The sequence below is a fragment of the Oreochromis aureus genome, linkage group 3 (genome assembly GCF_013358895.1).
Source record: "Oreochromis aureus strain Israel breed Guangdong linkage group 3, ZZ_aureus, whole genome shotgun sequence".
NCBI classification, from domain to species: Eukaryota; Metazoa; Chordata; class Actinopteri; order Cichliformes; family Cichlidae; genus Oreochromis; species Oreochromis aureus.
The window spans coordinates 74,744,644-74,771,184 of NC_052944.1; the positions used below are offsets into that span (position 1 = coordinate 74,744,644).

At 40.3% G+C, this 26,541-nt stretch overlaps 1 long non-coding RNA gene across 1 annotated transcript; it reads right to left on the bottom strand.

Annotated features, from left to right (window-relative positions):
• Positions 1 to 23,076: 23,076 nt before the first annotated feature.
• Positions 23,077 to 26,335, bottom strand: LOC120439030. The gene is made up of 3 exons (XR_005612329.1): positions 25,515 to 26,335; positions 24,210 to 24,411; positions 23,077 to 23,562 (listed from the first exon to the last, which is right to left on the bottom strand). It is a non-coding gene; the product is annotated as an uncharacterized LOC120439030 (long non-coding RNA).
• Positions 26,336 to 26,541: the final 206 nt, after the last annotated feature.

Below are 26,541 nucleotides of genomic sequence, written 5' to 3' on the forward strand. Positions count from 1 at the left end.
AAAGGTTAACAAAAGATATAACTAAATAAAAGATCATAAAACAACATGATGTAAGTGTCTTGTAAGCATGTGCAGCCTTCTACGCTCTGAGCCACTTCCCTCAATAGATCAGTCAGACATCCCGCTGACTGTAGCTTTTAACCCTTACTGACTTGAGCACAACTCCATAATAAGCACCAGGCGGCAATATGTATAAAGATGATCCAGGTTACACCTGCAATGAAAGATTATATGATTATACTAACACCTGTAAATAGAAGATTAACATGAGGTTATAACAATCACTGTCATCCAAACTTTAATGTAATGTCAATAGCTTCAATAAATGCTTTAATGCAATGCTTATTATATGATTCTGATGCAATGATAAAATAACAGTAAAATATATTTTCTCACTACACAAGCCAACGACCGAATTTGGTGTATTTTTTTAATTATTTGGATATATATGAGTGCTTTTGTATAAATATACAAACAATACATATGTGCTTTCAATTGTGTAATTTAAGTGATCTAGGTAGCTCTGGTTTGGAAGTTCAATTAACACTAGCAATGTGTTTTGGAGTTTGTACATGCTTTGTCTCTAGGGGCCATCATATATATTTATATGTAAACATATATGAATAAAACCATTTTTACACTATTAATTCCTTTTGTGCATAACTTTATATTGTTGTTGGTAATAAATTAATTAAAGGAACAAAACAACCTGAAGTGCCAGTTGGGAGCCAGCTCTTTTCAGTGAGCTGAGCCAAAAGAGCCGGTTCTCTAAAAAGAGACGGAATTCCCATCACTACAAACGAGTCAAAAGTTACGCTTCATGCTTCAGAAATTGGCGCCTCTCCGCAGCAAGATAAAGCAGCTGCGCTCATGTGATTTCTCTTCAAGCGACACACGCATCGATGTGAGGTTTCACTTTTAAGCTGTGTCCCAATCAGGGACCGCACGCTTCGTAGTACATGCACTTCGCGGACTATTTGAGGTGGGTACCCTGAAGTGTGAGAAGGGTGGAAGTGAGAGCATTGTGAAAAGGGATGGTCTAGTCGTCATCGGGCTGCTCAGGTTGCCTAGCAACCATGATACTAACCATGTTTCATACAGCTTTGCTTGACAGAAATGAAGGAGATTTTTTTTTATTCTTTTGGTTTTTTTTATGAAATCACTTTGATTTGTTGAGTATCTGAGGCTGAGACCACGGGACTGTACAAAACTTGACTGTTGGGCTTCATTTCTGTACTGAACAGTCATTTTAAGATTAGCTAGTAAACAACAATTAGCTAATGCTGATCATGAGACTAAAGTCATCTTACTTTGGTAATGTAAGTGTAATAATGCCAATACTATAGTTATATTATTATGATTTATCACAGCAGTAAGCTTGAACTCCTTGTCAAATACTGAGCTTCAGTAAAGATTCAAGTTGCATTTATTTATATTTCCTGACACCTTAAATCTTCACTCAAAGACAAGTGTCTTTTACAGTGTATATACACACACATACACATATGTTATATTAAATATACGAGATAAATATTGTTATTTTGTTATATTGGCATTAGTAAATGAAGCTCAATGCTTACATATATGTGTAAAAAGAAAACGTACGAGCTGTGATAACTGTTTCTGATAGAATGAAGAGTAGACTGATATATGAAATATTCCTTTATTGGGTGAGAAAATCAGACCATGTCATAACTGCTTTAAGTCACACAGAATAGATATCAGAGCCTTAAACAGGCGGACTTCTGCTAAATGGGTCAAACTGGGCAGAAAGTCTACAAACACATAACATCCTTATTGAATATGATGTAGCACTATAGATCAACTTGCCTTTGAATATATAAATCAATAAAACAATTACAGCAATATGATGCAACAAACACAGCAGTACTGCTAATCCAAAATACTCAAAGCTTCATAGAACTGAAACAAACATTTATTTTTAGCTCCATTCTGCTGCTGATACATACTTTAGGTTTCTGAATATTAAACTTGTTGCTGCCTTTCATAGTGTGTAACTTGAAGGCCTGAGTACTTTCTCCCACACTGAAAACACTGGGATGATAACATTATTTGAACATTACCTAATAAGACTGATTCAGGACAGACAATTAGTTATTTTAAACTTTCCTAGCAGTCCTTCACAAACAGGGAACAGTCTGTCTATTCTCTCCATCTGTCAGCTGCTGCTGGCTCTTCCTCCTCCTCTTCCTCACACACTGCTGAGTTTCTTGGTGGATCATCAGGGGTGCAAAGCCTCACAGATGATGTGCAGCAGTGGGTCCCTCAGTCTGTCCTCACTCTGGACACTTGCAGTTGTCACACATGGAAATCAAATGTATGAGAAGCTGCAGGATTCAAACACAAGTGTAACTTATAAACACATGTTCATACTTTTATTCCACAATCAGAGAGAAAGAAACAGAGAGAGAGTGCAGGACAGACAGACAGGTGACAGTCTCAGGTGTATACACTGCTACAAAACAGCACAAGAGAAGGAAGATTTAATGTTTGTGTTATTAGGAGTGATAACAAGAAGAGTTCCCAAATGGTACAGTGGACACATGTGTGAAATTTTGAACAGAATCTGTGACAAAGGGCAGCCCTGGCGGGAACAAGTCAGAGTTACTGCTGGCTATGCGGACCAAGCTCTTGCAACGGTCGTATAAGGATTGATTGGCCCGTAGCAATGGGCCAGACACCCCATACTCTCGGAGCGCTCCCCCACAGGACCCCCCGAGAGACACGGTCAAATGCCTTCTGCAAGTCCACAAAGCACAGTTTGGTTGGGCAAACTCCCATGCACCCTTGAGTATCCTTGAGAGGATAAAGAGCTGGTCCAGTGTTCCATGACCAGGACGAAAACCGCATTTTTACTCCTGTATTAGAGTTTTGACTAACGGACAGACACTCCTCTACAGCGCCCTGGCATAGACTTTCCCAGGGATGCTGAGGAGTGTGATTCCCCTGTAGTTGGAACACACCCTCCAGTCCCCTTTGTTACAGATGGGGACCACCACCCCGGTCTGCCAGTCCAGGGTTACTGCCCCTGAACGTCACGCGACATTGCAGAGACGTGTCAACCAAGACAACCCTACGACATCCAGAGCCCCCTGGGGCACCCCAGGGGTGTGCAGGTAGAACACCGCTTTCCCCTCCTGAGTCACCTGACGGTTTGCCAGAATCTCTTTGAGGCAGTCCGGAAGTCATTTTCCATGGTCTCTCTGAACTCCTCCCACACCCAAGTTTTTGCTTCCGCCACCCCCCGCGCCGCATTCCACTTGGCCTGTCAGTACCTATTAGCTTCTCCACAGGCTAACCAAGCCTGGTAGGACGACTCCTTCAGCTTTGTGGCTTCCCTCACCTCTGATGTCCACCATTAGGTTCGGGGATTACCACCACAACAGGCACCAACTATCTTGCGGCCACAGCTCATTGCAGCGGCTTGGGCAATGGAGGTGCTGAACATGATCCATTTGGACTCAATGTCCCCAGTCTCCCTCGGAATGCGGTTGAAGATCTTGTGGTCCAGGGCCTCTGCTAGACATTCCCAGCACACCCTCACTTTACGTTTGGGCGTGCCAGGTCTGTCCAGCATCCTCCCTCGCCACTTGAGACAATACGCCACCAGGTGGTGATCAGTTGACAGCTCAGCCCCCTTTTTTAAATTGTCTAAAGGCAAAGAAAGATGCCCCACTCTTTACCTGAGTGTCCAAAACATATGGCCTCAGGTCTGGTGATACTATTACAAAATTGATCATCGACCTGTGGCCTAGAGGGTCCTGGTGCTACGTGCACTTATGGACACTCTTATGTTTGAACATGGCGTTCGTTATGGCCAAACTGTGGTTTGCACAGAAGACCAGTACTGAAGAAATGTAAACTTTTTAAAATTATGGGAAATTGCAAAGCTATTAACTTTTAAACTTCGGTAACTTTGCTCTACTTCACTTCAGCAGCATCAGGTAATGTTTACATGTTGATTCATAGTTCAGTTTTTGTTCGACTGCAAAATATTTTTAAGGTTATCTGCTACAAAAAGGCATCTGCTGCGATGCTCACACCTCTGATAGTCTCACAAGTGTCAGCTTTCTTTTTAAGGATGTAGAAATCTGGATGTTTACTGATAAATGATCAGAATTATGATATTTTTGACTGAGGCCAAATTTCCCCGAATCAAATAGATTCTAGAAATCAGTGACGATACCCAGCCCTAGAGTCAACTTATTTTCTGTGTTTAGAGTTTGGAGAAATGTTTCTCCAAATAGTGTCTACGTGTTCTTCCTGTGTTTAAAGTTAACAGCCTGGTGTTGAAACACCCGCAGCTGAAGTGTTTTCTTTCTATCAGAAACAGGATGCTGGACGACTGCAGAGCTGTTAGCTTCAGTTAACCACAGACCACAAACACACAGTCCAGCTCACAGTGAACAACACTCACTACACATAGTTTTAAAGACATTTGACCATACTAATTAAATTTTACATAAAGGAAACTCATGCAAAAAAAAAAAAAAAAAGAAGCATACATTTAAATATCGGGATTACATTTTCTGAACCTCCCTCATGTGCCCCATAAAGTCTTCATAATCACTCATATTATCAGTTAGCATGAACTGTCTTCATGAATTAATTCTGATTCTGTCTTCATACTAAACTACCAAACTCGGCGTTTGATGAGAAATGTCCTTATAATCCAAACTATGCTCATGATTCCAATTTTCCCAGTTTTCTTTTTTAAATACCATCACTCCTATGTTGCCACTGTAAACATTCACCAAGGTCCTTAGAAGCAGATTTTACCACTCAGCAGTCAAACTACTAAAACCTGTCCGACATATGGGTGAAGCTCTGTGCAATCAAGCTTAATGAAAATATCAAACAAACCAAACAGAAACTTCCGGAGCCGAAGAATGAACTAGGGAGAAAAAAAGAAATACAAATAATAATAAAAATGCAGTTCCTCTAATGTCCACTTGAGGCTACAAAAGTGAATGAGTCTCCACAGACAGCCACGTTGTCCAATAAAACAACAAGTACACTGACCATCATCTTTACTACGATAACAAGGAGCTGAAACTGTCCAAACCTCACCATGGAGAAAACGCTACATTACCTCTGCTTCGTCTGATTGGTTGTTGTTGATGATTTATTGTTTTGATGTTGTACTTGACATGAGTGATGATTTCATCTTCCCCAGTTTCTTCTTGATCTGATGAAACGATTCAACATAAAAAATTTAATTAAATATCTAAACAGAGATTACATTTAAGAAATTTGTTACTGCCCCCCCCAAAAAAAAAAAAAAAAAAAAAATTAAACCAAACAATCACTTTGTCCCTGATTCAAACTCATGTTCTAGTATGATCAGTCTATTGAGTAAAAAGCTTTTGTGTAAAACAATTAAAAATTGGTTTAAAACTAATGTAGCTAAAAATATAGCACATAGTAGAGCCATTGTCTTTAACACGTCTGCCAAGTGGGCTCATTTTGACCCCATCCTCCAACAACAGCAATCCAAAGAAGTATTTTCTTCTAGATGTAAAGTAAATAAAGTTCTTATTATAGTTGTCATTCTAATTTGAAGTAGAATTTGACAATCCATATTTAACCCTCTGGTCTCTATGCTGACCATTTGCGTTCCCCGGTTGCTCTGCACAGCCAGCCACATAATCCCCCTCCCCCTCCCCCTCCTAGTGATTGTCCATAGGTGACGTCTTCCCAATTACTGCAGATACAATAGTATTGGTAAAGGAATAGTATTAGACAGCTGCTATAAAAATGTTATTTATTCTTGTTTATGAACAAAATAAGTTCTAACCTTTACAAACATCAGAAGCTTTTCACAGTTTTTTTTTCCAACTTCTTTAACACCTCTGCAGAGAAACACTAACAGATGACAACGATCTGCATGATGTTTGTGTGAAAACTGAAGGTGAGCAACCACAAAGCGTCCATCTTCTCTCAGTGCAAAGTGACACATTTCACCACAGAGCACAAAGCAAACGTATTCTAACAACAAGCAGACTATTCTTAGCCAAACTAGAAAACATGGCTTCCTACTTTAGATAATTGGAATCATTAAGCGTGTGCTGTGGATTGTCATGCAGAAGTTTAAAGTCAAAATGATTCATTGTATCAGAGGTCTGTTCAGTTTGTCTTGTTATACGTCTCATGGTAACACACAGGCATTAATTAAAAACCAAAATAAGCTGTTATTTTTGTGGGGAGGGGTGTCATTCATTTCATTGCTGATTACACCACTCTTTTGGAACATTTTAGATTTATTATAGCAGTTGTCAATGTGATGAGAGAACATGTAATGATGATATCTGAGAAATCCTTTGAAAAAAAATGAATACAAAGTTGTAACACCAGGAAGTAAATAAAAAGGTCATAAAGTATGAAGTGGAATAAATAACGATGGCTCATTCAGCAGCAACAAGCTGCATCCCCTGTTTATAGGACAGATGTACTAATAAGTAGCTGGTTAGTGTCAACTTACATGTGAGGCCATGCTTTAGGTCTTTCTAGTATCTGGAATATACATTTTCCACTTTTTTTAAAGCACCATATTTTTTAATTCTTCTTAAAGTGGTTTTATTGTGTTTCAGTTTATTGATCACTGACTTCTAACTTTTTAGAGTTTTCCAACTTTTTGGCTCTTATTAAAACAGATAAAGTGATTATAATTGGAGGTCTTAATGTGTCACCTCAGCTGCTCAACCATGGACCTATATCACAATATTTAAGCAACACATTTCCAGTGGTGAAACACTGGATCTTGAAGCAACTGAATTTTTGTTAAAAGTTATGCCAACTATTTGTCCTACAGTAAATATTATAGAGTTTTAATTAACTTCTGAATCTGTTCTTCTTTTAACCTCCTAAGACCTGAACTATTCCATGGCTGCATTTTTAAATTCTCTTTGCCATTTGGGCTGTTTGGACCCTGGTTAATGTAAAAACAAAGAATTACCTGATTTTTTTTTTTCTTTTACCTCATTTTTGATTCTGAGAAAAATGAGATGCACATCTGAGGACATTTGTTTTAAACTTCGATGGAACATTAAAATGTCCTCATAAGGGGATATCAGGCCCTTGTACAGCAAAACTTTGTATGTTGGTCTAGATATCCTAAAATGTGAACTCTAAATATGTTAAAGAAAGAAAACCTAGATGCTTCTGCTCAAGGAAGATGGGGAAAGCCTGACTGAAGAGTCTGACTGGACCATGTTCTGCATCTCCATTGCTAAGTTGGCTGTTGCCTTTAAGGCTTTAAGGCCTTGGAATAACTGAAGGCACAGTGGAAAGATGATTTCTCTGGGAGAGATTATGTCTCTCAGCTGGTTTGGCAAGTCATTGGAATTCCCTTACAGGAGTTCAAGAAGGTGGCTTGGGAGACAGAAGTCTAGGCGTCTTTGAAGCCTGGACTACGATAAGCATGAGAAAATGGATGAATGTAAATAAATGTTTTCATGTATGAATGATCTTGTTGGATTTTGTGCGTGGAAGAGAAGTATTTTGTGAGGGCGGTGCGGGACATGTATAAGGACAGAGAGAAAGTGGTGAGGTGTGCTGTAGGAGCACACAGATGGGTTCAAGAGGGTGATTTATTACATCAGGGATCTGCTCTGAGCCCTTTTGTTTGTGCAGTGGTGATGGACAGGCTAACAGATGAAGTCAGGCAGGAGTCTCTGGACTGATGTTTGCAGATGACATTGTGGTCTATAGTGACAGGTTAAGTTATGGTCTGGAGAGAAGAGGAATCAAGTCTGTAGACAGAATAGATGTGAGTGAATGATAAGGAGGTTGTGTAACAGTGAAGCTGCAAGGTGTAGAGGCAGTGAAGGTGGTGAGTTTAAATGCCTGGGATTAACTATTCAAAGAGACAGTGAACAAGAAAGACAGTGCAGGCAGAGTGGAGTGGGTGGAGGCAGGGGCAGTCCTAGCATGTTTGGTGCCCTGGCAAACACTCCCTCTGGCACTCCAGTATCAACACCCAACATAACCTAATAGACCTACACCTTGTATAGAGTTCCCCCCAGGATTTCACACAACCCAGGAGGAAAAAAATAATACATAATGGGCTTGGACTGACAACATCATGAATTAAATGTGTTTGGAGGCAGCACGTCCCCCTCCCCTTTCAACAGGTTGTGTGTGAGACTTCATCACAGCAGCAGCAAGCAGGTCTACCAAGGGCCCTCACGCTCACTTTTTGCATATATGTGTGAAAGAATTTAGAAAACACATCGGTGCAAAGTATAAGTCTATATCATAATGTCTTCTGCTTTTGTGTTTGTTGTAGGGCCAACACTAACGCTTAAATCCCACTAATCGGGATGACAAGTTTAAATGCAGTCATCCCATCTGGAGCACAGAATGGAAAACTTTGAAAAAACTGCCTGAAATGCATTGACAGAGACATTTCAGGGATTTTGAGACTGTCTGTGCTCCAAATGGATTAATTGCATTAAAATTTGTATGTTAATTGTCATAATGGTGTTTAAGTTGACAGCCCTAGTTTGTTAGTTTGTTTTTAGTTTGCTTTATCTTTATTAGGTGACGCTCCAGCCAGCCAGCCAGAGAATCTACCATGACCCACTAGAGGGCTAGAGTGGTTCCCAAACTTTTTTTCGCTAGGCCCCCCTTTGTTTCACAAGAGAAATGTTCGCCCACCCCCGCCCCCAAAAAACCCCACATCATCCAACCACACACACCCATATTTTGGTTTCAAACTTCATTGCGGTGTTTTTCCACACCTCGAACATTTAGTAAACAATTAAACACATACAAGTAAACAGCATGAATTACAGGTAGTAATAAAATACACTACTAGCTATTTTACGCTACGTCCACACCTACACGGGTATTTTTGAAAACACAGCTGTTTCTATGCGTTTGGGCCTTTCGTCAACACGTAAACAGAGTTTCGAATCACCGAACAAAGTTTTTTTAAAACTCCTTTTTTATTTATTTTTTTGGACGAGGAATACAGAGTTCATCACACAACATCAAAGGTATGTGCCTTTTTTCACATCATGTTATTGTTTACATGAGATGAATTGAAGAATGGCAGATAGTCAGATTAACAGTATTTTGTCTCTATCTGCAGTTACTGTCCATCTATTTAGAAAGGCTTAGGCGTCACGGCGTAATTATTTTACGTGTAGTTGTTCTTTTCCTGTGTAATAATATTCAATGTTGCTAACAATACATTTTTCAAAGAATGTCTCTCTATGCAAAATGGGTTCAAAAACATAAACAACTTTGGGATATTGTTTTGTCAGTGATTTGGACAGGGGGAACAAATTGTGGCAGGATCAGCCTGATATTATTTGTATCCCGCTGTAACTTTACTGTATAAAGAGCTAACATCTCCAAAATGACAGGAGTAATTAGTCATTACAACAAGTGTTTGTGAACTAAAAATCAAGAATGTGGGATACTGTTGCCCGTGATTTGAACAGCCCAGCGCTGCTCCCGATGAAGGAAAACCAATTCTGCAGGGGAGACCTACCTCGGCACTTGTGCAGGTGAAACCAAAGGGAAGATAGACTTCACCATGTTTTCTGGTCTTTGGCTTAGAATGAACTTGGTTTGGAAACATATTCAGTGATGCTTCATCTCCTGCTTTGCGTTTGTGTGGGCGCCCCATTACAAACCTGTCCATTATGCTAGCAAAATCTCTTTACATTATAAAAAAATAACCACTGATCACCAAAAATATTTTAATTTACATATACAAAAAAAAAAAAAAAAAAAAAAAAAAAAAAATCTTCCCCTCACCTTGACCCCCTAAAACAGCAAAACAAATTAAAAACATATAGGACAAGATGGATAAAAAAAGCTACATTAACAGTAATGAATACATCTCTGGAATTTAGGCAAAACTTAACTGACAAACACTTTCCAGTTAGCAAACACATCTGCTCTGTGTAACACCAACCACTCAACACACAAAATATACATCAGCAAGAAATTTCTTTGCTGTGAATGTGAACTTTATTCTTCTAAAAAATGAAATTATAAAGATCAGGAAGTCTGAGTCTCACCTTCAGGTTTCCTGTGGACACATCGTCTCACCATCAGAACCAGTAACACCAGTAGAACCACAACACAGACTGATCCAACACATGACATCACAGAGATAACAGCATTAGAGAGTGATGGAGGAAGAGTGATGGAGGTGGAACCAAGAGGAGGTGTGGATGTAGGTGGAGGTGTGGTGGTGTGTTTGTCTAAAATAAAGCAAACACAGTCATTAAGTTGTCGTCACATTGTGAATGTTGAAAGCTGCAGAAACACAGACAGGTGAGTGTGTCACCTGTGACAGTGATCCAGCTGGATGGAGACTCTCCATGACCGCTGATGTCACACTTGTAGAGGCCTTCATCAGACCTGGAAACATGCTGGATGGTCATGTGACCTGTAGGCTGCTTCCTGATGAGGGAGCCATCTTTATAGAAAGCAGCTGGGAGGTTGGAGGGAGTGGTCTTTGTTTTACAGAGCAGAGTGACGTCATCTCCCTCCATCACAGGGAGGACAGGACTCTGCAGGATCACTGATCCACCTCAACACAGAGACAAACTACAGCATTTCATCCATTTACACACAGCTTCATCAACACTAACTCCACACACTCAGCTTACCAGTGACTGTCAGGTTAACCATGTTACTGATGGGACCCTCTCTGGACTCACACCAGTAAACTCCACTGTCAAGCAGGACAAAGTAGCTGATGTTACAGGAAGAACCAGCTCGTTTTCCCCATGTACTTCCACACTGAGTCCTCTGTTGTTTACTTGTGTTTCTCCTCAGAGTCCATCCAGCAGAGCTGTCGTCCTCCTCACAGCTCAGAGACACAAAGTCTCCTTCAAAGAACTGAGAGCTGCTGGGACTCACAGTCAGACGAGCTGTGAGGGTTGAAATGAAAAACTGATGATCTGTTAGACTTTAGATTGTGAAACATGAACCCAATCAGGTCATATCAGTGAGCATTTCTCAGGTTTAAACTGTGACAGAAGAAGGTTACTGACCTTGGTTTGTTGTGCAGCTCAGCAGTGAGATCAGAACTAAAGAGAAATGACACTAAGGTTGATTTGAGGTGAACATAAAGAACAACTCCACACAAACAGCTGACAAACACACAAACTCATCGCTCTCTAATACAGGCGTCTCAAACTCCAGGCCTCAAGTGTCCTACAGGTTTTAGATCTCACCCTGGGTCAACACACCTGAATCAGATGATTAGTTTATTACCAGGCCTCTGGAGAACTTCAAGAGATGTTGAGGAGGTAATTTAATAATTTATGACGCAGTTGTGGATTTGACATTGTTAAAGAAAAAGACTAAGGAGAGGGGTGTTATCTTAAATTCGCATACAGTGCAGGAATATATTAATCAGTATTATAGTTATGTCAAAATCTACACAGATGCATCAAAGAATACAGCCAACCAGAGTGGGATAGCCTTTATAGTTCCCGAATTTAATATCAAGGTGGGGAAAAGGATCAGTGACGATTTGTCAGTATACACAGGGGAAATGGTTTCCATATTGTTAGCAGTCCAGTGGATTGAGGAAACGAAACCACTAAGATCTGTGGTGTGCTCAGACACGAGCTCATCACTGGCCAGCTTGCAAGACAGCCACTCAGACTGCAGACCTGACATTCTGCTAGAGATCCAGCAAACATTGTTCAGACTTGTTATGATGGGGCTTGTGGTCACATTCTTATGGAAACCAGCGCATCATGGAGTTAAAGGAAATGAAATGGCAGATAGGACAGCAAAAGTCGCAACAAGGAGACTGATGGTAGATGTGGTTATTAGTGTGAGTAGGACGGAGCTCAAGAGCAGAATACGACACAAAGTGAAGGAAAGGTGGCAAAAGCAATGGGAGGAGGAGAGGAAAGGGCGATGGTTGTACAACATCCAAAGGAAAGTGGGGGAAATGAGAAGTACAGGACGAAACAGGAGAGAGGAGACGATTATATCTCGACTGAGATTCGGACACACTGGTTTAAATAGTATATTATTGTTAATAAGTAAACACAGTACAGGGGAGTGTGACTGCAGAAGGGCACAGGAAACAATAGAACATGTTTTGTTGCATTGTCAGAAGTATGATGTGGAGAGGAGACAGCTGATCAAAAAGCTGGACGATATGAAAGTGAAGTTGGACTGGTTTGATTTATTTCGCGTGAGCTCTATGAGTAAATGTTATTAAGCTGTATTTTGGTTTTTAAGACAGACCCATTTGTTTGGGAGAATTTGAATATTTTCTTTTCTTTTAATTAATTAATTTATTTGTTTAATTATTTATTTTTTGTCATTTTAGTCCACACCAGTTGGTGGCGGTAATCCACCATTTTGCTGTTTGCCAACCGCCAATAAACCCTATACAGAAGAAGAAGATTTAATAATTTAAATAAGCATCTAAAACCTGTAGGATACCGGCCCTTGAGGCCTGGAATTCGAGACCTGTGCAATAAAAGTTAAGAGGAGTAGCGGATTAAAGAGACAGGAGGAGGTTATTATAAGTAGAATACGAACAGGCCACTGTTCGTATTCGTAGGGAAACATCCGACTGGGTTGTGTGATGGGCTATGGAGATGGTTGAGCATGTTTTCCTTAGTTGTAGGAAGTATGCAAGTCACAGGAGGGTGATGTGGGGTGAAATGAGTGGTGGAAGGGAACTTATGTTTGATCAAGTGGTTAATAAGTTAAGTCACAGTGAAGGGAAAGGGGTGGTTTTCGTTTTTTGAGGAATACTGGTCTCATCAAGAGGACCTGAGGATTCAGGAGTGTCGGTAGATTAAATGCCAGGAGATGGCAGTAATGCAACAATTTTGGATGCAAGCTGCCGTTATACTTGACAGAAGAAGAAGAACAAGAAGGAGGCCCTCGAGGCCTGGAGTTGGACATCTCTGCTACAGGTTGCTAGCCCTTTGAGCATAACACAGAAAGGCAACCATTTACTTTCACAGGAATGGTAGCTTGGGTGGTAGAACAGGACGCCCCTGGCTGCTGCCTTTTGCATGCCAAGTATCATTCCATCCTTTGGAGTATGAATGTGTATACTTCAGTATACACTTCAGTATATACTTCAGTATAGAAGAAAGTGCTTGTATGACTTACAGAAATAAGACATGTTGTATAATGCGCAAATCAGTCCATTTACCATTTAAATGTAAATTTACAGCCAGTTTAAATGGCTGATCAGATAACTGGTTATTACCCATCGAACTGTGGGAGGAAACCTACACACACACTAAGCTGCTTGCCACCTGTTCTATTTAATATAATTAAAAATCTTTACATTTTATGTAAATATTTCTCTCCAAATCCTAGAAAGGTGATTCTGTTCATCTCCACATACCGTTTTCAGTGGGAGAAACATTTCATTACTCATCTAAGTGTACCCATCCTTATAAACAGTACATTTGCAAAATGACAGAAACTGCCAGTACTGATTAACGTAGGTCACATGGTCATTTTCATGATATGCAAACTGTCATGATCACTGATCAATGACTATTTCAGCTTTAGGGTCTAGGGTCGTCTATGATGTCCTTTACTATGGTTTGGAGGTACGGCTAGTGTAGCATCTTGATTCGTGCTCAATCATCCAGGTAAGTAAAAAGTTGATTCTGTTTATCTGGATGTAGCATTTTCTGTTGGAGAAACGTTTCGTCCCTCATCCAAGTCTCTTCTTCAGTATCAGCTGACTGCAGGTTTCGTCAATCTTATACATTTGCATAATGACTGAAACCAGCCCACTGAAGGAACAATGTCCTGGGAGGTCAGTTCCTTAATCATAATTATGCAAATTCCCATGACCACTGATCAACAACCACTGATCAATGGTCATGAGTACCATTCACAGAGAGTTGGGGAATGTCTGCAATCACAGCTTTGTAAAATGGTGAAAGATGTACCCTTAGGCCCCCTACTCGATTCAGAGATGGTCTTTCCCTTTTCACGTAAATGGCCTCCTTGACTCCGCGCTCAAACCAGCGTTCCTCCCTGTCCAGGATGTGTACATCCTCATCATTGAAAGAGTGTCCACTGGCCTGTAGGTGTAAACAGACTGCAGAGTCCTGGCCTGACGAGGTTGCTCTTCTGTGTTGTGCCATCCGCTTCACCAGAGGTTGTTTGGTTTCCCCGATGTATAAATCCTGGCAATCCTCCTGGCACTTAACAGCGTACACTGTGCTCTGGCTGGCTTTTAAATGTCCCCCAGTATTGATGGAAATCTTACAGTCTAAGGCTAGCCTGACATTTTTCATGCCCTCTGTGGTGAACCTGATGTTTGTCCACCAAGTTAACATCTTCAGTTAATTCTGGTATGTCCTGAGTCTTTAGTTTCAACTTTGTGTCATCCACATACCTGTACAGTGGTGTGAAAAAGTATTTTCCCCCTTGCTGAGTTCCAAATTTTATGATATGTTTGTCACACTAAAATGTTTCAGATCCTCAAACAAATTAAAATATAAGACAGATAACGCAAATAAACACAGAATTTTGTTTCTAAAAAAGGTGTTTATTATTAAGGGGAAAAAAATCAACCCTTCATGGCCCTGTGTGAAAAATTAAGTACAGTATAACTGGTTAGCCACCCTTAGCAGCAATAACGGCAGTCTACTGTTTGCGATATCAGGCAATGAGTGTTTCACCACGCTGTGAAGGAATTTTGGCCCACTAATCTTTGCAGAATCGTTGTAATTTAGCCACACTGGAAGGCTTTTAAGTTCATGCCACTGCATCTCAGTCAGATTCAGGTCAGGACATTGGTCACTATTTTTCTTAAGCCATTTAGAGGTGGACTTGCTGCTGTGTTTTGGATCATTGTCTCGCTGCAGAACCCAAGTGCGCTTCAACTTGAGATCATGAACAGATGAACAGACATTCTGCTTCACAATATTTTGGTAGAAAGCAGAATTCATGGTTTCATTTACTACATCAAGTCTTCCAGGTCCTGAGGCAGTAAAGCAGCCCTAGACCATCACACTACCACCACCATATTTTACGGTTTGTATGTTGTTGCTTGTTGTTTTCTGAAAGGCTGTTTTACTCTTACGCCAGATGTAATGGGACACACCTTTCAGTTCTCAGCTTTCTGCAGACCACTTTCCCGAAAGTCATGGGGATCATCAAGATATTTTCTGTCAAAACTAAGATGAGCCTTCATGTTCCTTTTGCTCAGCAGTGGTTGTAGTCTTTGAACTCTGCCATGCTGGCCATTTTTGCCCAGTCTCTTGGTGGAGTCATGAATACTGACCTAAACTGAGACATGTGTGGTCTGCATTTCCTTGGAATTGTTCTGGCTTCTTCTGTGACCCCTTGGATGAGTCCTCACGGTGCTCTTGAAGTAATTTTGGTAGGCTTGGCAGTCCTTCATCATGTTCAATGTTTTTTCCATGTGTGGATAAGTGCTCTCACTGTGGTAAACTGGAGTCCCAAAGCCTTAGAAATTGTCTTGTAACGTCTTCCAAACTGAGAAATGTCAGTGAATTTCTTTCTCAGTTGCTTCTTAAGAACGTAGCATGTCTTTTTTTGTCAGACAAATTCTAAGTGATTTCTTGATAGAGAACTTTTGGCAGAATAAGGCCTTGGTGTAGCAGTGAAACTGAGCTCAGCTTAATAAAAATGTAATTAATCACAGTTAATTCATAATTTAACAACCTGGGACACTTTTTTACACCGTGCTGCATTTCTTGTTTACTTGGATCATCTTTGTCTAAGGTCACTATCCTCTATATACAAAATATCCACTACATTTAAATATTACAGTAAAGTCATGTGTCCACTGTGCAGCTGTGTTGATATAATGAGTGAATGATTTGATCTTTTCACTGCCTGCTGTGTTTCCTCGACTCCTGAGCAAAGATAAAGAGTCAGTTCAGACCTGCAGTTGGTCCTCGTGGTGTTTTGAACTTGAATTCAGCCTGATTTGTTTTTCATGTCTTCTCCTCCATCATCAGTTATCAGGAGAGCAGACAGTCAAAGTACAAGAATTCAAACAAACACAGAGATTCTACTTACAGAGCAGACACAGCACAGATGTTTCCTTCATCATCCTTCTCACTCATTTGAGCTTTTTTTCATTTCTGTCACTGACACCAAGTAAAGCCCGCCCTCTTCCTCTGAGCACCAGTTTTTCTATTGGTTAAGATACACTGTTGGGGAACTAACTTTTTTCAACAGTTATGCATAGTTTTATGTGCAATACTATAACTCATACTGCTACGCATCCAACAATTAGCACGAGCGTACTTTAAAAAAGCCCTCTGAACACATTTTAATTACAGCTGTGCAGAGACACACTGATGACTGACTGGAACACTATGATTCACATTTTACATTAACACCATCCTCACACATGGTTTATATATGGCCACTAGAGGGAGATGTTGGACTTTAAATACTAGCATGGAACTATTGATCTCTACATTTTTGTTAATTTCTTAATACAATGTCTGTTGTACTCCACTGTGGATAAAAAATACATTTCATTTAAATTCATGGTCAGAAAAATCATGATATAGTCTGTGGACCCTGTGATCAGGCTGTAATCCTTCTGATATAAACTGAAGAGAGCTCAGGGCAGTAAAGTAATTGGATGCCCAGATCACCTCAGCTGGATCTTGTCAGCGTGTCTCTACTCTGTGTCACTCCCAAATGACTGAACTATTTACCCACTTTCTAACACTGAGCCCAGCCATCCTTTGTGGAAAACTAATTTTTACTGCTAATCTCTGCAGTCTCATTCTTTCATTAATTACCCAAAGCTCATGACCGTGGGTGAGGGTGGGAACATAGATGGACCAGTGAATCAATGGCTTTTCAACTGAGCTGGATTTGTACAACATCCACATCACTCCAGGTCATCAGTTCGTCTGTCAATCTTACACTCCTCTCTCCCCACACTCGTGAACAAGATTTCAACTTCCACCAGAAAACCCGCAGTGACCATTCCACCCATTTCATGCAAGAAACTATAGCTTCACATTCTCATTCCTGTCACTCCTTTAACTTCAGCCTCTGCTCTTGTACATCAAAGCTATTTTTCATCCTAGGGGGCACCTAGAAACTAATCAACACCAAGAAATGTTTGTGACCTACAATATGTTCAAGATTCAGTATCAACAAAGAAGAGTTGAAAGACAGTATTTAAAAAAATAGTATTTAATAATTATTCCATTCCATGGCATGGAATAATTAAATAATTATATTCAATAATTAGTTTTATAAATTTTACAACCAAAGTGGTCATCTGATTTACAATGTATAAAAATCATACATATACCAAAAAGACACTGTAGAAGAATATAACTGGCACCTTTGTGGGGGGGGGGATGAGGGGTGGGGTGGTGTGGGGGGTGAGGGGTCAGAGGTCAGGGGAGGGGTGGGGGTTTTTGCCTGGGGGATTGCCCCCCACACCCCCTTTGCCGAGCTTAAAAACTGGCATCTTGTGCACGTACGAGCACGCGCGCATGCACTCTCATGTACGTGCTTTCACTCTTCCGAAAAGGGGCACTTCCTGTGGCCATGCGGTCCCACTGCGCATGCTCTGTCTTCTCCTAGCAGGGTGTTTTAATTAAGGTTCATCATCCGCTGCAGGCATCTCGGGCTCTTCATGGTAAATTTATACAAACAGGAATGACTTTGTCTTTTATTCTATAGAAAGACTTCGAACTGAAACGGCAGTGTGTTTTATAAGCAGATTTTCTACAGTTAGTTAAGCGACTCCCCAACCTTGTTGTATTGTTGGCTGTTTCAGACTTTAAGACGCCGTTTATCTCAAGAAATGGTGAATAAGGATGTGGAGAGAGACCAAAGTTTTATCCCTTTCATTAAATAACTGCATCCCCCCCCCCCCAAAAAAACCTTTCACCTAAGAACATCGCCGTTAGTTCACATTAATTTTCAGTTAAAATTTAAAATAATTAAAACAAAAATACGCGAGGGCTTTCCCAGACATTCTTTAAAACACAGATGTGCAACGCATTATTTAATTCGTGTTTTAGTTTTCAGTTTGAATATATACAAACAGGAGTTACTTTTGCAATAGTGTACACACTCTAACCGAAATAGTAGATTTTGTGTGTTTTTAACAACTGCACTTTGGGGAGGGGGATAGTTAAGGTGAATTTGAGGTCTGTGCTTTGGGGTGGGGGAAGAGGCATAAAGGTTTATAAAAGCCAGCAAACTCTATCCTTGAGCCTGACACCCGCACGTTAGTTTGTGTATTCGACCGTAAATTTTTAGAGAAAATGCAATACATTATTTTAATGTTGTTTATCAAAGGCTGTGTGCGTTTTGGTTTTCACTGTGAATGAGTTACTTTTGTAAATGCAGCATCACATTTTTTAATGGTGCTTTTGAGACACTGATCTAACAGATAAATGCTTTTGGTAGAAGCAGCTTTGCTGGATTTGTTTTTTAACTTGGTGAAACATAGTGCGAAACTCTTAATTTAGTATTTTTACAGGTTTTAACTGTGTGGTCTTTCTGTCTTTCTGGAAAATGTAGGTAGGTACATAGTCCTCATCCTTAGCCCATAGTGGTTCGGGTAATTCCTCAGGGCCTTGGAAGGGCGGCCATGCCCAGTCTATCTCATTAATGTCGGGAGAGTCACCGAAATACGAAAAACCTTCCTCGTCGTTGGTGTCCATAGTCCACACTTGTGGCGGTGAAGGGGGTGCGCTCCACTCTGACACTGGTGAATACGGTGCGTCTTCACTCCAATCTTCAAATGTAGGGTTTGTGGATGGATCTTCAGAGAGTAAAGATTGCACAGCGTCCCTGATACACTCATTTCTGTTACTGTTGGCGGTGCTGCTTGTACCAAGTTCTGCCACATTGATGGTTGATTGAGCAGAAGGGCTGCAAGATGTCATTTTTCATGGAGATATTCATCCCCAAAAGATAAGAAAGGACATTACCATTCTTTTCTAAAGTTGACGGCCAGCTCTCCGGTTTTAAAAATCGCTGCCACTCCTACACGCCCCTCTAAGAACATCCCACTTCCAGACCACGCCCGCCTTATTTTACTTTAAAAAGAAGACCGCTTTCTCATTCTTTCAAAAACCTTTTTTTTTTTTTTTAGCTCAAAAACAGAGAGAAAGATGGACTCTGCACCCCTGCGTCGCGCTGAGGAGGACAGTTCCTTGGCCAGTTCCTCAGACGAGGGCACAATAGTACCCGACACGCCTGGTTACTATCGCCCCTTGGAGAAACTGCAGCAAGCCGACGAGCTTGACGGTTGGGCACCTTCTTTATTCATCGATACCGTGAAAACCGCGGTGTATCATCTAGTCAACCTTGTAATCATCAAGTATCGCACCGAAGAATGCAACGGCTGTAAGTTCGATCAACCCAGCCAGAGACAGCACGAGTGTCTGCAAGTGTTGGAGGATGACTTTTACGCTGAAAATTATTACAGCATCAGAAAAAGACTCCTCACCCCTCGTTTCATTCCTTCCATTCAACGCCTGCTGATTGCCCGGAACATCAAAACGGACGACGTCAAAGTCGGCACAGTGGCGGAGACTCTCTTGCATGAGCTCAAATCAGTGAGGAAAGTCTTTGACGCCATTACCGAGGCCTATGACAATCTAGTGGGGGAGGATGTGGTGAAAATCGGACAGCTGTGGATGGTCACAGAATGTTACAAAGGAGGCCGCTAATGCTTTCTCTGAAAGACTGATTCTTTCCAAAAAACACGTATGGTACCGTATCTTTAAACAGTTACCCTTTTTTTTCTTTCTTAAAACGTGTAATCTGCATTTTGCCACATATTTTAAAAGCATGTACGCTTTTTCAAGCATGTATCAGACATTTTAGCGCATTCAAATACAAACAAACAACCAAAAAAAAAAAAAAACATGTATCCTGTTTTCAACCACGTATCCTGATATGTCCCTGAGGAATTACCCGAACCACTATGGGCTAAGGATGAGGACTATGTACCCACGTAATCGGTGATGAATTGTAAAGTTACAATTCTTTTATGTAAAAAAAGCATTTTTATTTTTGTATATAAATAAATGTTGATGTTGTGCGACGGGAGTGTGTGCTTCAATTTTACTTATAATGTGTCAAATCACTACAACAGACGATGCCGTCCAGAGTAAGGATCTTGTTAGCCACAGTGTTTCTAAGATTTTTATGCCATGTTACAATAACCTCAGCTTTATCTGAACTTAGAAGCAGAAAATTAAAGCTCATTATGTATCTAAGACATACCAGCAGTTTAACCGATAAAAGTGGGTATCATCTGCATAGCAGTAAAAATGTATGCTTTGGCTTCTAAAGCAAGTATAATGTAAACAGAACTAGTCTTTGAACAGAAGCCGTGGAGCTTCATAATTGACTTCAGTGTGTGAAGAGGACTCTCCATTTAATAATAGATGTAATAAAATGTAATGGCCAACGGTATCAAACGCTACACTTTGGTCTAGCAGGAAAGATTTCAACATTTCAATATGAATGAAGGCTGAAAACTCATTAGATTAATGTCTGATGATCTTTTCTGTGCTTCTTCAAGTTTGTAACACCGAACATACTAAAGGATGATTTATGGTTCACAGGAACAGTTTAATTAGACACACGTTTAGCATTTTTCTTTATATTCTTGTTTCCATCACTGACATGTTCAATATGATTACTATCAAAGGAGAAAATAAACCCTGTGTAGTTTAAAAAAACACACAAAAAAAAACAAAAAAACAACAACTTTAATTTAATCAAACTGAAATGTTGCTGAACTCTGACGGACGTGTCTTTTAATCTTGTCAACATAATCCGTAATCATCTAAATCTGCCATTTATCATCTTGTAAAATGTTCCCTCTGCTTCTGTTGCACATCTCCGCTGACACTCTCTTCTTCACCTCTCCTGTGCAGCTGGTCCAACCCCTGCATGCCTCCTTAAACTGGTGTGTTTCAATCTCTTTACCTCTGTTGTGAACTTTACACAAAGTTTGTGGTAACAAAATCAAACTGATGAAGATCTCCTTTGAAAAACACACACACACTCATGAGACAAAATAAAACTAGACTGCTCAAAGTAAAAGCAGAGCCCTCACAGTTGGTAGTACAAAACACAGTGACAACGTGCGTATTAGATACCCTCACTCCAAAAGCATAAATATATATAAAAAAAAGGAATCTCCAAGAATATCATCCTAAAAAATGGCACTGAGGGGGTGTTACAGTGAAAAAAAAAGCAGCTAAAGTTTCATCAGAAAATGCTGAATTTGAGTAAAAACAATGCTCTGTAGTTTGATGCTGTTGTTGTGTTTAAAGCATTTGGACGGGCATTTGAAATGCTGTAAGTCTCCTTATCAGCTGGAAATATTAAAGCCATTTAAACATATTTTTCTTCAATCTTTCGAGCCATAAAAACACAAAACAACTTTTAATTTTCTTCTGCTTGAGTCTCGGCCTAGGGTAGCTCTACTTATCATTGATGAGTCAGTTGTCTGTTTGTGCTACTTTTTGTGCTACTTTTTGTGCTACTTTTTTCAAGGAACAGTCGATTATTGGTGAGGGTGACTTTATGTGTTTGGTTACTTGCTTAAGTGGATGTACTGTGGAAAGTTTAACCTTACATGCATAGATCTGACAGTACAGCTTCTGAGGTAACGGTTTACAAAATGTTGTATCCTAACCAAAAGTTCTTTGCCATGTTACATTGAGAAACATTATCCTTAACATATTTCACCCGTATAAAGTACTATGGCCGTCACACTGTCATTTACAATTGTTTAAATAACTCGTGTCTTAAGTCCTTCCATCAGACAGAAAATAAAAAAGCTGCGTGATTCACTTTTACATCACAAAATGTTAGAAATATAAACCGTTCATAACAACCTGAAAGGTTGGGAGTTGAAAATGCAAACCAATGGAAGCAGAAGTAGAAGACTATAATGTCACAGAGCACACGCTGTCTATTATTGTGTAGACGTGTATAAATAAGAGCTTCATAAAGACGCTTCATTTCTTAAGAAATATGCATGTGGAGTGATCTTTATCAAAAGTAGAAGTCACATCTGTGGCTATACCGTTGTACACCACAACTTTAAAAATCTATAGTGTGTGAGGCTGTGCAAATAAAGGGGGGCTTGTCCTTCTTGAACCTGCTGTTGTGTTGCTTTTTGAGTGTTTGAACCCAGTGTGTGACAAACCATCTGTTGGGGGTTGTGGATTTGACACCTCAGCATTGTGAAAGTGGGGAAACAGGCTTATGGCTGAGCATAAGATTTCTGCTTACAACTTAAATTCTCAGTTCTAAATGAAATTCTAAATGTTTTTTGTAAGTGTTGCTAATGTATACTTTGACTTCTAAAGCACACACACACACAAGAACAACAACACAGAGAAAAAGAAGAGGGGGTAGTTTTACTACGCATCATAAAAACACAATCATTAATCTTCCAACTGTATCTTTCTGTTCTGACTTCAGAGTCCTTGTTTGTTTACTGAGCCGTACTTTGGGAGTCATACTGTTGTGATACTGGGAGAAAAGGGTAAGGTGTGATAGACTAAACCATTACAAACAAAACTTCAAAAACCTAAAGAGTGTGTGAGACTGCTAGCTGTCTTGTCCAGCAATAAACTTATCTACAATGTGTTAGTAAAGAGTGACTTGTACTGCTGTCCCATTAAGCAATGGTTTAACAAATTTCACTGCAAACTATAAAAGGAATCTGGGTTTAAATAGAACATAGTAGTGTTGGATTAAGTTTAGGAAACACTAGTATAAGGTGTCTATGGAACAAATCTCCTTCAACATTCACAATGACCAAAGTGAGGACTACTGGCATTTCTCTCAGTCAGCTGATTGTGTTTAGGGAAAAAAAGCAGCTAAATACACTGAGACTGCTCCACATTGTTAGTGAGCTGTGGGTTTCGTCAAACTTGGAGTGAACAAAAACAGAAAAACAGTAAAAAGATTCGGACATTGAAATTCTGGTTTATTTCATGAATACAATGAAACATTTTAGTCCACAGAGCAAAGTAGCATACATGATAAATGGATACACATAACACAGACAGTGAGAAGTAAAACTCATTGTCATACAAGATGTTATATTCTGTAAACTTAAAATAAACCCCAGAAATTAGAGTTTAGTGTTTTAAGTCTTCTATTAAAAAACATGAGTAAACACTTCTTTCTCGCTTAAATTCCCAGTCGTTATGATGATAAAACATATTCTCTCATTAACAAATGTCTGCACTGTCACTTGTCATGAAAATCTCCAGAGCCGGGGTTCAAGCTTCCTCTTCAATCACCACTGATCATTATTAGAGCCCACAAAAGATTTTTCACATTATCCCCATAAACATCATGCGTTTATAGAAATCATTGTGACAGAAAGATTTAGATTCTTGTTTCACAATGTGCATGAACTTAAAATCTTTAGAGTTTCATAGTTATAAAGTATAGAAAAGATTACATTTGTTCCAATGTATGAAATACACTTCTTGTAAAACAAACAAAAAAAAGTTGATTCGAAATGCATTTAAAAAAGCTCCTGCCATCACCTTTCTCCTGTACACACACACACACACACACACACACACACACACACAGAGAGAGAGAGAGAGAGAGAGAGAGAGAGAGATCATTAATACAAAAGATTGCAGCAGATTTTGGATTTTCACTCTTTAATATGAACATAAAATTCATTCCAATTTTTTGCCTTTGCTTCAATGAAGATGTGTCTTTAAATCTACGATACCTTTCCTGTTCAGAAAGTTTGCTGACATAGTAAAGAAGTGGCTAGGGAACTCAGTAAGTATGAACAACAATAGCTTAAGGACACTTTCTCAAATAAAGAGGATTTCATCATCTGCAGTTCGTGAAAAAAAAAAAGAGTGCCACATTAAAAACAAATCAGCAGATCCACAAATTATGGATACAGACTCTTTTCAGCTTTAGAGGTAATTAAAGGCATGCATTAGAGTGCATTGGTGGACACTTGGGCATCTTTTATTTAACATGTTTATACCATTGTGAATTTTGCTATATAAATATGCTCAAGAGTATAGAGAGTGACATCCAGCTAAAAATCGAAAATATATATTTTTAAATCAGTAACTTTGCAAATTTAGAGGAAATGTTTTTGGTCAACAAATGAGTCGCCTTTTAAACAGGGTTTGAATAATTAGCGCTGACATACAGACATACATACATACCGTGTGAAAGGATGTCCTGGGGCAGAGAAGCACTCTGTACTGTTGCTTTTCTCTTATGCATAAGCAACGTCAGCATGTCAGAAACGCTCTGTGCGGGCAAAACCGGTTCCAACGCACGTCGAGGCATCAACTGGCCTTTCTGCCGGCTGACTGGACCCTCAGCTTTCATACTGGGATCTGCAGCACAACTTCGCACTGGCCACTGGGGAAAAACTGATTCTAAACTTTGAAGTACTAGTTTGGGTCTTCACTGCTCGCAGAGAAGTAACAATTAAAGAAAGCGATCCAGCACGAAACACAATTCAAACAGCACAGTCGGTATTGTCCGCAACCGCGCTCAGATTCACAAATAAACAAAATGCTTGCACCAGCTAGACACAGGAGGGAAAACTGAAAACTTCCCAGAAACTGACATTGTAATAAATTAATCACGCTAAAGTCGCCTCTACACTTTTTTGGAAAGAGCCTTTATACATAGCATATGCCAAGCAGACTTAGTGCGAGATAAATAATATGTAGCCTTAAAATTTAACATCTAGAGCTTAAAGAGACACACAGGTCCGTACCTTCGCTATTGTCTCTAAACATTAAGATCCACTTAAAAAAACAACAACAATCAGTTTTATCAACAGAGGACCCATGAAACGAGCAAAGCTGACAGGTCTGAAGAGTACGGTGCATGCTCTCATGTCACAAGTTGACCTACATTTTCCAGAAAGACAGAAAGACCACACAGTTAAAACCTGTAAAAATACTAAATTAAGAGTTTCGCACTATGTTTCACCAAGTTAAAAAACAAATCCAGCAAAGCTGCTTCTACCAAAAGCATTTATCTGTTAGATCAGTGTCTCAAAAGCACCATTAAAAATGTGATGCTGCATTTACAAAAGTAACTCATTCACAGTGAAAACCAAAACGCACACAGCCTTTGATAAACAACATTAAAATAATGTATTGCATTTTCTCTAAAAATTTACGGTCGAATACACAAACTAACGTGCGGGTGTCAGGCTCAAGGATAGAGTTTGCTGGCTTTTATAAACCTTTATGCCTCTTCCCCCACCCCAAAGCACAGACCTCAAATTCACCTTAACTATCCCCCTCCCCAAAGTGCAGTTGTTAAAAACACACAAAATGTCACGGCTCGGGGCAGCGGCCGTGTGAGGTGTGGAAGGGAGGACTCAAATGCAGTACTTATTCAGATGTGAGGGAGATTTATTATGAATACCAAACATAAAGTGGAGATGGTAAAACAGAACTAAAGATGAACTAAACTGGGAGAATCTAAACCAAAGAGCAGCAAACCTGAGCATGGAGGGAGGACAGCAGGGAGAGCACGCAGGGTGACACAGAGGAGGAACACAGAGCAATGCAGAGTAGGCAGGGTGACACTGAGTGATGAACACAGACGACGCGACGAGGAACTGAGGGAAACACACACTATAAATACACAGAGGGACACTGGGCAATCACATACAGGTGGGAGACACAGCTGGACCTGATTAACCTGACGAGACAGGGGAACACTAACCAGTGCTTTAAGTGGGCCGGTACGCGCCGGTACTCAGTACCGCCACTTCTAAATATAGCTCTTGAGAGTACCGCCACCTCTCCATGCGCCCAGAACGTGCTTTTAGCGTACCGGTACTCTCATTTGCACATCTGTTATAATCGTTTGGCTGCGCTGCCGCTTTTCAGAGCGCCCTTCACAAGCACGCTTCCTAATTCGTCCCACCGAGAGCAGAGACTACATTACCCATACACCAATGTGTTTTACAAGTGAAAAGCGCATGCGTCGCTTTTGCCGTTGTCATGTCAACGTGGTCCGGAGAGGGTGTGTAAAACGCGCAAACAGCTGCTCGGTTAAAATACAAAAACAATGAACACTTAATATGCTCTCCTGGCTTCAGACTCTGAGTAGTAAAAGAACAAGGTCAGAATCAGAGGACTCGCTGGCTGACACCCCACCAAGCCAGAATGATATCGCTGCAGGTCAGACGCAAGCTAATGAAAGCTGCACTAGTGCCGCAGCCGCGGACGACGGCACTTTTGGCGACGACGAGGACGAGAATGACACCATGGCCGTTTATCAATGCCCAAGTACGCGAGTACGTACTCGCGTGCTCGGTGAGTACGTACCCGCCGAGAACGCGAGCACGGACTCGTGGGCCGTTTCTCAGTTTTCAAGTACGCGAGCACGGACTCGTGATTTGTACAGTCGGAACACCAGCGTACGTGATGATGTCACAGGTCCGGAGTTTTTACCGTCCCTCCTAATTTAACTGTGAGTAACATGTTATGAAGCTTAACTGTAATCACAGCCAAACCGGTT